A 16,563-nucleotide genomic window follows, 5' to 3' on the forward strand; every position below is an offset into this window, starting at 1 on the left:
TCTGAGAATTTATACACACACACCATTATCTATTCATAAGAACTGAGGAGATCAGTATAAGAACCTGGAACCTGCAGCAATAAGAAATAAGAGGGATAACATTTCTACTTAATGAGAACTTCTTCATCCCACACCAACCTCTCATCTACTGAAATAATGCACTAACTTGGTAAAACCAAAATCACGATGTGTCTTTTGTTGGACACTAGGCAATCATTGTGGCATAGGTGATGAGTTAGTTCATCTCAAAGTTAAACATGGTTTTAAATTTAAGCTGTAGACACACCATAAAAAATCGTGTTTAGGATAACCAATATAATTTAATTATTGGCATTAAACAAAGATATATTATCAAATAGTCTGCTAAAATAATCATTCAAAATATTTTTGTTAAATACATTTCATTAATTTCTATATTTTAATGTCTTAATATGGACTCACATATCATAGTATTTTATGGCATTTTCTGGTGACAACTTTGTGTCTATTTGCTATTTAAAGATATTCATATTGCATTTTTCTCTTAAAGTTATCCTATACACATTCATGTTATTTTATCTTATTTACAAATTAAGCGCATTTAAACTATGAATATACTTTTAAATTTTAAATGAGAAATACTTTTTTAAAAAGCAACAGGAATTAGACATCGAATGTCCAAAATATTGAAAACATATCCCCTTTAAAAATATCTACCATCTCTTTCCTCCCTCTCCTTCTAATTGAAACTAGTTTCTTTTGAACATGTCTTTTGCCAATGTTCCTGCAAACTATTTTTGTTTGAAAATTTCAGGGTGGAGTAGCTTGTTAGATGAAGGAAACTGTATTTGCAATTATAGCTTATAAAGTAAAGAAAACCATAAACTCTATTTAGCATCAATTTGACTCAAGGTCAAAATTAGACTTTCTCTTCCTATAATATTTGAATTATAAACGTCTCTTCTTGTAAGTAGATTTGAGGGGTTGGCTGGAAACTGCAATATAATGTATGAACACCAGATTTAAGGTGCAATTTGAAGCGACCAGCTCACTTGATTTTGACCTTGTTCTATTACAGTAATGATTTTCCAGTCTTGGTACTGATGCCATTATATACTTCCTTAATTCAGTGGCAAGACTGGTTTTAAACATTTCAGATTAACACTATTAAAGATTGGAGTCATTTGTTTTCATGCCAGCTTGTGAGGTGACAGATGGAAATAGTTGCAGAAAAAGAAATTGACGTCTACTGTACATAATTATACAATGTTAGGTGCTATGAGAAGATGGAAAAGGTACTGTAGAGAGACAATTCCTGGCCTGTAGAGCCTTGTAATATATGGATTTTTAAACTTAAGCTTCCATGCCAAACATTCACAAATCTATGTTAGAGAAAATATCCTCGGAGTAGGAAAGCATGACGATTGGGCAGGAACAATCACCTCTCATCAACTCTTATCTGAATGCATCACATTACTTACGATGGTTCCTAAAGATAAATTGAAACATCCAACTTGTGCTTTAATTACTTTATATTATACTGTTTATGAAATTACAAATCACTGAGCTGAAAAGACCTGAAAAAAATCCTCTGAAGAGGCAGGGATTGAGTACATGTAATTGTTAAGGAATTAGACTTTAAAAGAAATGGAAAATCATTAAAGTTTTGCTATGGTCAAATGTTTGTGTCTCCCCAAAATTCATATGTTGAAAACTTAATGCCCAAGGTGATTAGGAGGCAGTGATGAAAGAGACCCCAAAGTCCCTTTTATCACTTCCCTGTAACCTAGAAGAGGACCTTCACCAGAACCCATCCACACTGGCATTCTGATTTTGGACTTGCAGCCTCCAGGACTATAAAAATAACTTTTTGTTATTCATAAGTTACCCAGTCTATGGCTTTTCTTTCTTTCTTTCTTTCTTTTTTTTTTTTTTTTAGCAGCTGAAAGGACTAAGATGGCTGTTTTTTCCACGACTTACCTTTGGAAAAGTTCTGGTTACCCAAGTGCTGTTTGCCCTTTAGAATCCCTGATCCTAACTATGGTTCTGTTCTCTCAAGTAACTTCCATGTGTATACTTCCTATACCACTCGCTGATTAGTGGGATTACCTATGATGATGGATGTTAGTTTGGCAACTTGATTTAAAAGGTGTCCATTCACTAGTCATCCATTCACTCAGTTATTCATTCAACAGATATTTGCTGTTCCAGGCACCAGAAGCACAATATTGACAAATTAGACAGAAAACCTGCTCTCCACACTTATTTTCTTGGATTTTGACAAAGAGCAACCACTACTTGGAAGACTACCTCTTTGTATGGCACTGATGTTCCTGATTCCACTCTATTTTCCCTCTGGGAGATTCGTTAGATCCTCACCAAAGGCCTATGTTCACAGATAAGGATTAACAAGTTCTACATGTGTCTACTGCCACTCTACTCCCCCAGCTCCTCCACTCCCCTCTGCCCTGAAGACTGCTCCAGGAAAGTCTGGGGAAAATATGAATGACCATATTTTCATCTCAAAATGAGGTACTAATAGAAAAAAAAAGAAATCTGTGTCCAAAATTCATGGTTTTGAGAATAAAATTTCTAAATAATTACACAACAGCATTCAGAAAATATGTGTTTCTATACAAAATTGCTGTATAATTTAGTAACTATGCTGTATTATTCTAGAAAGAATAATTATGCAAAATTAGTTCTTTTCTATATCAATCTCTAATTTAAAAAACTGATGTTTAGAGCTATAGAGGTTATCATTGTTTTTGCAACATTAAATGCTAATGTGAATTCCTTTAGAAAACCATTTGTAGTACTTTGAACTTTTTCTGTTTCAAAATTGACCTTTTCTCTTGAAAGGTAGTTGGTGGGAGAAAAAAAATCAATATTTAAGCACACAAAATATACCTTTCATGAAAAAAAAAAAAAGTATAACAATAGCAGTCACATAAAAGTTTCCTCCCTTTTAAAATTTAAACTGGTTTTAGCTGTTTATTTTTATTTCCTCAATCAAAAATTTAATTGTAATAAGCTATAATATAAGGCATTTTCTGCCATTGCTGCTTTGGAGATTGAGAATAGAAATGGTTTCTAATTTTAAAGATTGAAAGATTTAATAACGGGATGAATTATATTTTTAAATTCCCATTAATTTATTTTCAAATGAGGAGAACCCACAACTTTGAGAAACTGATTATTATGGGGGAAAGGCCTTGATTTGTAATTGTACCCAAATATGAAAGCCTACATTTTGTAAGCATAAAGATTACATTCTCTTCAAAAGATTTGCAAATTCTCATAGGCACATAACTTAGAGAATGAAAAGATTGTAATTTGAAAAATTACAGATTTCATTGTTTTTTTGATGTGTGAAACCTATAAACAAATATCAAGAGATTGTATTGCAAGACTAAAAATCCCTTGTTTAGTTTGTGAGGGACAGTGCCCTCTGTGGCTTGCAACCCTGACTTAAGAGAAAAATGCAGAGTAATGCAAAAGACACTCTAATCACTGCATCTAATTACAAAGAAGAATAACTCAGTAAAAAATTTAAGTATCCTTGGGCAGGCGTGTGGTCTGGTGGTCAGAGCATGGGTTTCAAGTCAGTAGTCTAAATTTCTATTTTAAATACCACTTCTAAAATTTTCCATGACTTTGGGTATGACATTAACTTTATTTTTAAATATGAATTGGAGATTCATGCTTGATAATTACAAAGTAGCCTTTTAATCCTCTATTAGAGGTATAAATTGAATACCATAAAAGTTAATAGAGGGGCAGGTGTTTTCTTGACTTCTTGATGATAAACAACAACAACAACAAACACACTTGATAAAAAAAAAAAAAAAGGTCAGGTAAATGTAAATGAATTTAGAATTTTTTTCTCTGCCATTTGCTAGTAGCATAGCTATACCCATGTGTTATTTTAAAGTTAGTTCAGGGCATTATTTAACAATCAATTCCAACAGCTTCCCTCTGAATTGCTCATTTGCTTTTAGGAAATGGTAGTCCTCAGTGGAGCCAACGTTGCTCTTTTTATACTAATTGTTATTGTCACTCGAAGGAACTTGCACTCCACGGCGATGTGCCTGCTTTGTATTTTGTTTATGTGCAGTGCTTCTTAAGTGTTCCTCCAAGTGTAATAAGTACAGACAAATTACCATGTAAGTTTTCTTTAAACCAAGGCTAGATTTCTAGGGATAAATGTAAGTAAGTGATTCAAATTCTAACATACCTCTAGAAATCAATTACCAAGGTAATTTTCACCGGGAATAATTAACATTTGAATCCAGTTCTTTCTTTCTCTCTTTTTAAAGTTTCAGTATTCAATGGATCTTTCTAAGTATGGTGATATTTTTGTATACTTTTTAGTCCTCAGTTTAGCTAGAGTGTGCTTTGTTTTTGGGAGAATCCAGCCAGTCTAATTTGCTAAAACAGCCAGTTTACAGATCTACTGATTTGGCTGGTGGAGAGAGGGTAGGCCTGCGGACTGAAGGGTCCCAGGTTTGATCCTGGTGGGGGGATAAGAGGGAGCACATGCCTTGATTGCAGGCTCCATCCCAGTAGGGGGCATGCAGGAGGCAGCCAATCAATGATTCTCATCCTTAATGTTTCTATCTCTCTCCTTCTCCCTTCTTTTCTGAAATCAATAAAAATATATTTTAAAAAATAAAACAGCCAGTATACAGATTAGAAACAAAGAGTGAAATCAGGAATATTGTGGGTATTAATACAGCATGCAGGAGGTTATACAACATGTGGCCAAAACCCCAATCCCAGAAAGAGCCTTCAGTGCCTGATCCATTGCACACTTCTCAGGCAAGAAGTGATCTTTAAAAACAGCAATTTATCAAGATAATGCCTCATGAAAGGAAATGGAGATCGTTATAAGGTAAAGTAAAACAGCTTAAGGACAGGTCTTGTTTTATGTTTCCCTGATTAGAAATGCAGTGTAAGAGAAAGTACTTAAAGCACTATTAAACGGTCCAGCTATCGGGTTGGAAATCACAGAGTTGAAGGACTAAATGCCCCCGGGATCATCTGGTTTTCAGGCCTCAGATAGGAGGAAACTCGGAATTGTCCTCTGGGGGAGACCTTAAAATGGAACCCTTGTGAGATGGAATGCAGTAGCTCTAACAGCTTAAGAAAGTGCCTCTAGAATCCCAAGCGAACGTATGCTAAACAAAAAAGGGGTAAAATCCAACTTACTAAGTTTATAAAGTTATATTTATTTTTTCAAAACCAAGATCATTTAGGAAAATAGTAGTAATACTTATGATAAATGCAGAAATCCAGTCCTGCCTCAAGTTCACCTCTCAGTTTCCTGCTTGGGCCTATTCAATGCATCATCCATTCAAAAATAATATCAAGAGAGGAATTTCTTAAAATTTGTTACCTTAGTTATGAAACATTAAACCTCCCTTTTAAAATCAAACTCTGATTCTTCATGTTCTCTATAGGTTCTCAAATCCAACCCTACTCTACCTCCCTAGCCCCTAAACACACCATGGAAATTAATGAAAAACAATACTTCCTACACCTGATGCTGGCCATCTGAGAATGGTAAGGTGAACATGGGACTAAATTCTGCTGTCACAGAATGATTACAGTGGATCAACTTCTAGAACAGAGAATACAGGCTTTTCACCTTTACTCATCAGAAGACATTTTTCTAAGTACTAACTGGAATGATAAATTGTAATTCCTTGATTAATTTAGTAGATACTTGAACTATCTCCAAAAGTTCATATTTCCTACCATTAGTCCCGGTTTTATACATATTACAGCATAAAGTTTGCATTGCACTCCTAAATCTGTTAGAGTACTTTATGCGACATGGGACATTTGGCCTGGTGCAACAGAGCTAGAAACCTGGGTGGAAACTTTGGGAAAAGAGTCCCTTTGTTGTCTCAATGTATTACTCATCCTATAAAATGCAAATTTTATTTTTGACTTAGCAAAACTGTCTCTAAAAGGTTACTGTAGAATCAGAAATAATTATTTTAACAATAGATTTCCATAATTTTATTTCAAATCTTGAATTTATTTCAAATTTAAAGTGTGATACAAACAATTTTTATGTTGGATTGCCAACAAAAATTTTTTTCAATAACTGTAACTTAGAAGCTATAAAAATGACAATGTATTAATTGTATTCAAGTACAACATTCTTATTATTGACTAAGGTTTTGAAATGACTTAATACCTCTCATAACGATTAATATTTATCGTGATAGAACTTTATATAACAGAAGTAATTACTGTTAGGATTAATTTCAACTGTGAGAAACAGAAAACACCAAGTAACAGTGTTTTAATAAGAGAGAAGTTTTTTCTCATGTAAAATCCAGAGAGTCAGGACTGGTATTATGGGTATAACATTCAGAATCAGGCTTTTCTGGCCATCCTCAATGTTCAGTTTCCAACTTGTGATTTAAGATGGCTACTCTACCTCCAACCGCTGAATTCATAGTCCAGGTAACAGAAAGAAAAAAATGGAGCATGTCCCACCCAGAATACTTCATTGTAATTTTATGACTAACATGTGACCATGATTCTATGACATAGAATCTTCATAATTTTCAATTCTTTTGTCCTTATATTATCTTTAAAAAAAAATAAAAAAAAAAAAAAATATATATATATATATATATATATATATATATATATATATATATTTAATTTTAGAGAAGAAGGGAGAAGGGGAGAGAGAGAGAAACATCAATGATGAGATAGAATCATTGATTGGCTGCCTCCTGCATGCCCCACACAGGGGATCAAGCCTGCAACTCGGGCATGTGCCCTGATGAGAATTGAATAGTCACTTCCTGATTCACATGTTGACACTCAACCACTGAGCCATGCCAGCAAGGCAGTATTGTCTTTTAACACAATGTCTGTTTATACGTTATCTATGTTAAAAGATAATATTAGGAAAAGATAAAAATCATGGCTCTCATGCCAAAGCAATTTTGAGAAAGAAGGCATCGAACTTCCTAATTTCAAACTATATTACAAAACTACAGTAATCAAAGTAGTATGGTACTACCATAAAAACAGACACATAGATCAATGGAACAGGATAGAGAGCTCAGAAATAAACCCATGAATACATATTTTAATTATTTTAAGACAAAGGAACCAAGAAAGTACAACATGGAAATAGTCTCTTCAATAAATAGTGTCAGGATAACTGTATAGCCACATAAAACTGGATCACTATCTTACTCCAAACATAAAAATTAACACAAAATGGATTAAAAACTTTAATGTAAGACTTGAACCATAAAACTCCTAGAAGAAAATAAGGTAATAAGGTAATCAGTTCCTTGACATCAGTGTTGATCATGATTTTCAGGCTTGACACCCAAAGCAAAGGTAACAACATAAAAAATAAATGGTATAACATCAAACTACAAAACTTCTGTACAGCCAAAAAAAAAAAAAATCAAGAAAATAGAAAGGCATCTTACTAAGTGAGAGAAAATATTTGTAAGTCATATGTCTAATAAGGGCTAATATAAAAATATGTAAAGAACTCATACCACTCAAGAGCAAAACAACAATAAACCACTACCAACAACAAAACCCCCCAAACAATCCAATTTTAAAACAGACAGAGGATCTTCAGAGACATTTAAGAAATTGTTATAGAAGGCCAAAGTATACATGAAAAGGTGCTCAACATCACTGATCATAAGGGAAATGTAAATCAAAATCATAATGAAATATCACCTTACATCTATTATCAAAGAGATAACAAATAGCCTGTCCAGTGTGGCTCAGTGGTTGAGCTTAGACCTGTGAACCAGGAGGTCACAGTTTGATTCTCACGCAGGGCACATGCCCGGGTTGTGGGCTCAACCCCTCAGTGTGGGGCTTGCAAGAAGCGGCTGGTCAATGATTCTCTCTCATCATTAATGTTTCCATCTCTCCCTGACATCAATAAAAATATATTAAAAAAAAGAAAAAGAAAGAAATAATAGATGAGGATGTGTGAGAAGTGAAGCCTGTGTCATGTTGGTGGGAATGTAAATCAGTGCAACTCCTATAAAGAACAATATAGAGGTTCCTGAATACCCAATTCCACATTTCTGGGTATTTCTCCAAAGGAAATGGAAACACTATCTTGAAAACTTACCTGCATTCCATGTTCAGTGCAGCATGATTTACAGTAGTGAAGAGAGGGAAGCAATGTAAGTATTTACAGATAGATGAATGGATAAAGAAAATGTGGACACACACACACACACACACAGGAATATTATTCAGCTATAAGAAGAAAATCCTGCAATTTGCAGCAATATTGATGGACTTTGAGGGCATTATTCTAAGTGAAATAGGTAAGAGAAAGACAAATACCCCACTTATATGTAGAATCTTTAAAAAAAAAAAAAGTTTTTAAATCAAGCTCAAAGATATAGAGAACAAATTAGTGGTTACCAGAAATGATAGCCTGGGTTGCAGGCTCCATCCCCAGTAGGGGGTGTGCAGGATGCAGCCAATCAATGATTCTCTCTCGTCATTGATGTTTCTCTCTCTCCCTCTCTCTCTCTTCCTCCTTAAAATCAGTAAAATATATTTAAAAAATAAAATTAAAATGGAGACTATGTCCTATATCTGTAAACCTGGGGCTTGGAACAGAAAAGCACCAAGAATGGCTTTTGTGTGGGTAGTCCCCAGAGCTCCCTCTGAGAAAGTGTCCTAGGTGCGAGGGCACCAGGGGGAGGGAGCAGTTGTCCGCTGGTCTGCTTTGCCTCTCCAAGAGATTTAACATCTGGCTGAAGGCACAAGGTTTTCCTTCTCACACCTCCTTAGCCATCTGTAAAATGTGGGTAATAGCCACTTCTTCCTTATCATAAAATACTCAAGGAGGATTTAGAAATCAAGCCCATTGTTTTTGTCCCAAGTGAGACTTTTATAAAAAACGACCAAGAAAAGGGGAGTTAACGTTGAAAAGGGAACAAAACCAAAAGGAAACATGGTTGGTAAAAAACATAAAATTAGGTTTGGAATGAGGTAGGGTATGAGCACAACAAGTGGAAAGGGACTGAAGACACAGAGACCGAGGCAAAGCCAAGATGCAGCAGAAACACCGGGCAGTGAGCCGCCAGGCGCTCACTGCGATGTTCACTGGGAGAGTTCTGGAATGAACAGTGACACATTCAGCTAAGTAAGGGAAGGGGTTAAAAGCAACAGTAGTAAAAGGGACCAGGAGAAAGGGAACGAAAACAGGGCTGAGGAAAAACGGAAAGAAAAGGAAGGCAAATCGGTTCTGGGATTTGTATCTTGCTCAATTCACTTAAGATCCATGAGAAAAGAACATTCGCTGAAGGAAAAGAACCAAGCAGAATTTCTGAAGGGAAGCGCACAGAACACAGAACCTAAAGAGCAATTTGCAGTTGGAAGATTTTTCTTCTAAGTCAGCAAATGCCCACACAAGGATCTTATTGAAGGAAATCTGATTATAAAGTCACTGGGGATGATTTAAGGCTCTCTCATTGACAGATGCCAGGTTGAAAGACTGAATTTTCAGAAATAGATCAATTTAAAACAAATACAGGGGGGAAATTGTGAGGGGAGAAAAACATCTGGCTATTAATGCTATTAAAATAAGATACTAAGGGCCTGGCCGGTGTGGCTCAGCGGTTGAGCTTCAACCTATGGACCAGAAGGTCACAGTTCAATTCCCGTCAGTGCACGTGTCCAGGCTGTGGGCTCGATCCCCAGTGGGGGCGTGCAGGAGGGAGCCAATCAATGATTCTCTCATCGATGTTTCTCTCTTTCTCTACCTTTCCCTTCCTCTCTCTCTCAAACCATATATATATGGAGATACAATGTTTTTTTATGATTTTTAAGTGAACATCTTATTTGTAATACTGGTAAACTGATAAGAAGAGATCATAGAAATGGTAAAACTCCTGAAAAAAATGAAAGAGAAAGTATAAAAGTGTGATAAAGCATCTATAGGAAGGTCACTTGCGTTTCTAGTTTGTGCCTTCCTCCCCCATTTCCCTCTCTTCCCCTGTCCCTGTACTTCCAGCTGACAGCCACACTCTGGATTCCCTTTGCCAGGGAACTTTTGTAGCTGCTTTAGTATAAAAGCACAAGTTGCATATACTCAAGCTATTGCTATTTTTTGTAAAAGCCCAAATTCACCAAAGATATATGATAGGAATTCCACTGGCTGGGGAGAAGGAAGCAGGAAGAGAGGCGTGCACTGGGAGAGCTGTGTGTTGAAATGTTCTAAAGGCACATTTTACCTTTAATGGGCTAAAGGACAGTGGTACTTAACAACTCTGTGCTTTTAATAGCAAACAATTTACTCAAGCTGTTTGTGTAAAAACTGGTTGTTCTTAAGCCATGAAACACAACTTGGAAATTTAATAGATTCACTTTATTTTACTTTATTGTGGATAGTTAAAATTAGTAAATACTTCATGCTTACAAGAATGTATATATACACATATATACATACTAGAGGCCCAGTGCATGAAATTTGTGCATGGGGGTGGGGTATGTCCCTCAGCCCAGCCTGCACCTTCTCCAATCTGGGACCCCTCTCACAATATAGGACTGCTGGCTCCCAACCACTCAGCTGCCTTCCTGCCTGATTGCCCCTAACTGCTTCTGCCTGCCAGCCTGATCACCCCCTAAACCACATGTGTCAAACACAAGGCCCGCGGGCCAAATCCAGCCCGCCAGGACTTGCAATGTGGCCTGCACCGCGCTGTCATCACTGCACTCCGCTGTCAGTTTATGACATTGTCAGTTTATGACTGTTCAGTAAACCATTCGGCCCGCGATTTAGGCTGGATTTTAGATTTTGGCCCCTTCTCTGATTGAGTTCGACACCCCTACCCTAAACACTCCCTTACCAGCCTGATTGATGCCTAACTGCCCTCCCCTGCTGGCCTGGTCACCCCTCAACTACCCTCCCCTGCTGGCCTGGTTCCCCCCAATTTCCCTCCCCTGTAGGCCTGGTCCCTTTCAACTGCCCTCCCATGCTGGCCTGATTGCCCACAACTGCCCTCCCCTGACAGTCATCTTGTGTCCACATTGGGGTGGCCATCTTGTGTGTTGGAGTGATGGTCAATTTGCATATTACCTCTTTATTATATAGGATGTGTATACACATATATGATACACAAAAATGATAGCATTCAAAGAATAATAAAATAATACATCCATGTAGTCACTGCCCCGTTTAAGAAAATGAACATGACCTTTCAAGGCCTCCAGGGATGATCACACCCTCCTCACCACCACCTCTTCCAGAAATAACTGCCTATTGTAGTCTTTAAGTTCCCTTGCTCCCCGTAAGAGTTTTATCTACAAACAAGTGTGTATTTCTAAATCATATTGTTCAGTTTTACATAAGATCTTTGAACTTAGATCATGCTTGTTTGTCTGTAATATCCTATTTTACTCCACATTACATATCTGAGGATTCCTAAGCTATTCCATCAAATTATAGTTGACTCATTTTTCCCTGCTATATAATAGTTTTTAACTTGAATAAACGATAATTTATATGACCATCCTTGTGTCAATGGACATTTGGGCTATTTTCAGTTCTCATTTTGTTTTAGGGAGATTTTTATGCAGCAATAGATAAGGACTTCTGCTTGCTCTGTTGCTGTTCAGCTTATCTATTGCAGTATGAAAGTTCCCCCAAAACTTCGTGGTTAAAACAACTATCATTTTTATTACATCTGATGATTTTGTAAACCATAAATTCATGGCTAGCAGGTTCTCCTCTGATGATTTTGTAAACCATAAATTCATGGCTAGCAGGTTCTCCTGCTCCATATGGCTTCACCTGGGCAGCCATTTGGTGGTCATCTGCTGATGACCTGGGATGAAGGGTAAAAGACAGTGAAGCTCACTCATCGGTCTGAATGTGCATGGGGTTGGCTTAGGTGAGGCCCCTCCATGTAGTCTCTCCAGAAAAGTAATCAAACTTCTTGCATAGCTTCTCAGGGCTCCAAAAAAGAGAGCTTCAAGAGGCTCAGTCAGAAGCCCCCAGATTTTTTATGACTCAGCCTCAGAAGTTCCAGAGTGTCACTTCCACCATATCCCATTGACCAAGTAAGTCATTAAGCACAGTCTAGATTTAAGAAGTGAGGACTTAGACTCAGCTTCTCGATGAGAGGAATGTCAGAGAATCTGCATCTGTCTTTCACCCACCACAGCTGAGTTCTGTTTGCTATGTCAACGGGCAACCCTATTCACATGGATCCTCTAGATCTAATTTAGCTTTCCAATCTTATGTTCCTAGGCATCTTTCAACTTCCACATTTTCCAATTTTTCACTGTAAACCATTTCAAAATTCAATTGCCTGACTTGGGAAAATCAGATTCTGAACTTCTCACCCAGCTTGAGGCTATTCTCTGAGTCTAAGTGATAGGTAATTTTATGTTCTTCTCCACCACTTCCCCCAATCTGGCTTGTAACACCTTATTTAAATTTTGCTTTTTATCTGCCTCTCCAGTCACAATTTTATAGTCATTCTATTACATCCTTTATTGGGAAAGCTCAGAGGTTGCCAGATGCCAGTGTGTCAGCACCAGGCATATCAGACATGGGAGGGCATGAGAGGAGACTGGACTGAAGGCACAGGAGCGACTAACTAGCAGAAAGGTCCTATCCCCCCAGCAGGCAGCAGAGTGCCTGGGTCTAAAGGGCTGGCCATGGGCTGGGCGGTTATTTTAGTAGTAAAATAACCAATAACAACTGAGCCAATAAATTAAGTCCAGGTGTCTCACGGAGCCTCTACAGTAGTGGCCTTTGTACAATTAGGAGAGGAAGAAGTTAGAAAGCCCCCAAAATGAATTAGGCTCCAGCTTTATTAACAGACAGCTCAGAGGTCAATTTAAATTCGCTTTTACAATATAGTGTGGTATTTTCTCCAGATTGAGTTTGTGAACAAAGATTCACACTGGTCTCCTCTGGAGCTTCAATACTATTTGCCAATCCACTCACTACCCTTTGGTGAGATGCCGTCTCACCCCACCTACCATCCCAGTAACTACGAATATACTTCTACCATTATCCTCAAGGCCTCTGCTCTCACATTTGAAACTAATGGCCTTGTTGCCTTCTTCTCAAGGAACTCTCCATTTTCTGTCCTCTGCCTCCCAAACGGAGCTATGTCCACGTGCACTCTTCCCTCGAGGGTCAGAGGGCATGGCAGCTGAGGCAGCTTCCGGTTCATGCAAGGAACCGTTTAGATAAGAGGTTGAGGCTGACCACAAAGTAATTAGAGGTAATTTTAAGTTTTCCTTTTCTGTTTATCTTTATTTTCTAAATCTCCTAGAATGAAAATAGATGATTTGTGTTAAAATACATCAATGTGTGTTTTTTGTTTTTGTTTTGTTTTTTAAAATACTATGCCATGCTATGTGGTGTACCTAAAAAAGCTTGTAAAATAAATTCATTAGGCGTGAACTTGTCAAAGACAGAGACTTTGAATTAGAAATGCTGCTGTCCAAGGCTCTCAGTTTTCCCATCTGTAAAACGGAGTAATTAATATTAATCAGTCATTATACTGTAGAGCTTGATACTTGCTAAAACTCCTGTAATTGGGAGTTGCCTATGCTCCCGCTGGGAGTCTCTGTTATTTAAGTTGTGCTTTGGTTCCCTGCTCTGAAGCAGATCTAATGCTCAGCTGTTTCTTCACCTATTCAGTTTTCTGTGAAGAAACACCTGCTTAGGATGTACCTAAGGAGTTATTTCTTTGTTTTTTGATAATTAAAGCACTGCTATGGTGATGACTGACATCTGGATTCACTTTTAAAGACGTGGCTGCGTTTTCCTGGCTCCTGGGGGATTCATGAACTATAATGCGCAAGATGGAAATGTGGCGACGTGCTTCCTTTTGCAACAGCAGTTTTACTCCGGCTGTGTTATTCCCCCTTCGCAATGAGCGGGAGCTGCCACTCGGTTACTGCTGCTAGGAGATTAGGGGAACTGAGTTGAGCCCCAGAAATTTAATATACCATATAATGCCTGATTTATTTTGATTCTGGCTTTGATTTGAATTGATAAACTCACTTGGGACTGCTCTGAAGAACCAACATCCAGGGATTCAACAATTTTTATAAACTGGTTCTGAAATAATTTCTATTTGGGGAGCATGAAAGCCGAAGCTCACCTAAGTATTCCCACTAGTAACAGAGAAGGAGGAAGTTGGCAAAAGCATTCTAGTATTTATATATAATCTTCAGAACTATAGTCCTCAAACTCCACTCGATGATAGCCCAATAAACTTTTCCAGGATTTGATTTCTAGAATTATTACATTATTACTGCCTCTTCCTTAACGTTCTTCTTGGCCTGTTAATGACAGGTCAAAATACCAATGAGGAACCATACATCAGTCAGGGCTCACAGAGTTGGCTATTTGAGTAGTCAGCAGAATGAGCCAATAACCTAAGTCCAGGTGTCTTGAGGGGCCTCATAGCAGTGGCCTTTGTACAATCAGGAGAGGAGGAGGTTAGGGAGCCCCAATAATGCATTAGTCTCCAGGGCCACTCCCGTGCCCAGCGAGGCCCCTTCTGCACTCGGAGGTTAAGCTTTCAAGCACTGCCATCCCCAAATGGCAGGTGCCTTTCTTAGCAAATTGGTTTTCAAGCAGAATCTCTCCTTCCTCAAGCCAGGAACTTCCAAACCTATGGCGCAGGCAGGTGTGCAGAGTGTGGAAGCCTGGTCACGTGTGTGTCCTCGCTGTGCGTCTGGAGGTTTTGTTTTCAGAGGTCACCTTGGGAAGCAGCACTTCCTGTAGATTAAGATCGGAAATGCCCTCTACCTTGCAAAATGTTCACATCCTGGGCAGCCAGAAAGTAGGAAAATGTTTACAACGGGAGAGGACCAGTATTTGTTGAGAGCATGTGCTAAGTGCCAGGTACTTTAGATATTACTTAATATGCAACAAAAGGAAGATTTTAACCCTATTTTAATAATAGAAAAACTGAGGTTCAAATAAATTGTTCCCACCCCAGATTGTGTTGTTGGTAAAATGGAAAATGGAGGACATAGATTCACATCCAACAGGTTTTTTGTTTTTGTTTTTTTCCTTCAGAATTCTTCCTTGTGTGCTAAGGTGAGTCTAAATTTCCATTTTGTGAGCCCTGATTGGAATGTGAGCAGTGGTGTGCCAAGCAGTGGGGTTGGGGGAGAGAGGAAGCACAGCTCTAGGAGCAGGCAGAGATGGGTACTGAGCTACAGGAAAATTTAAAGACAAAAATGAAACAGATTAAAACTATGTCCATCATGTAATAATTACTGTCATCAATTATTATTCTCACCATTGTCATGTGACAGCAATTCTAGAGAATGTCAGCAATAAAATATTCCTTCCTGCTGGGACATCACCACATCTTGGTACACAAGTATATATAAGAAGCCGTCAACTTAATTTTCAAGTTTTTTTTTTTTTTTTTTAAAGAGCAGGTTGTTTAGAACTTGTAATCAAAGTGCCACAAAGTTTCATGGCCTAGGATAGATCACACTTCAGGACATGATGTACCGAAGTCCTTATCTTTTAACATTATTTCTAAGAAAAAATGAGTTCTAATTTTTATTTCAGAAGTACATCTCTCCCAAGTTTGGCAGTGGGAGCAGGGGTCTTTTATCTTCTGGTAGCAGCAGCGGCTCTGGCAGTAAGAGTCCTTTCGGTAGTAGGGGCTGTCTGGCAAGGTGGCTGATGAGGAGGAAAGAGATAGATCCCAGAAATGTACACAGTGGGGGAGGAAAGAGTATCTCTTTAAATTGTCATGAGAAAGTTACTGTTAAATGAATCCCAAAGTGTAGAGAATGAGATCTTAAAGAATTACTTTACCCCATCACCAAGTCTTATAAATTCTACCTCCTGAATCTCTCTCAAATATGTTCTCTTTTCTCCTTGGCTGTTCAGACCCTAATACTATTTTACAAAACCAGTGGTTGGCCTAGCATCTCCATCTTTTTCATAATACTCTCTAATATCTCAGTGTGAATACTCTGTGACCTTCTGTTGCTCCCACCATTTACTATAACAGCATGTGACCTAACCTGTTCCTTGTACTTGCTGCATCTCAAGCATTGAATTTGGCGGGGGAACTTACTTCAGTCTGTAGCTCCACTCTGCCCTTTGAATCTTTATTTGTATTTCTCAATCACCTCAATATTATTAGAGATACTGAGATAATGTTGAAGTACTTATATTTACTATATTAATTTTCCTTCCAAAATTCAAGAACTCCCCATCTGATTCAATAGGTGATAGATTCACTTAAAAGGTCAACCTGAAAACAAGACTACAAAAATCAAAAGCTGCATTTGAAATACTGGCAATATTTGGGCTTTTGGATTACATTTCAGTAATTCTGTACTAACAAGAGAAAGTATCATGTATGGGATGTGAAAAATAAGAGTAAAGGCTGGTTGCCTGAATATGGTTATGGACCCATTACCGTATAATTAGCCTATGCTTCTTTTTAACCAGCTGTATTTAGAAAGCAGATCTACTTAGTAATATCAATTACTGGTAAATAATTTCTGATTGGTTATACTATTATGATGCCAGAGGAAATTCAATAA

The sequence above is a fragment of the Pipistrellus hanaki genome, assembly GCF_964339955.1.
Source record: "Pipistrellus hanaki genome assembly, chromosome: 8".
In the NCBI taxonomy this organism is placed as follows: domain Eukaryota; kingdom Metazoa; phylum Chordata; class Mammalia; order Chiroptera; family Vespertilionidae; genus Pipistrellus; species Pipistrellus hanaki.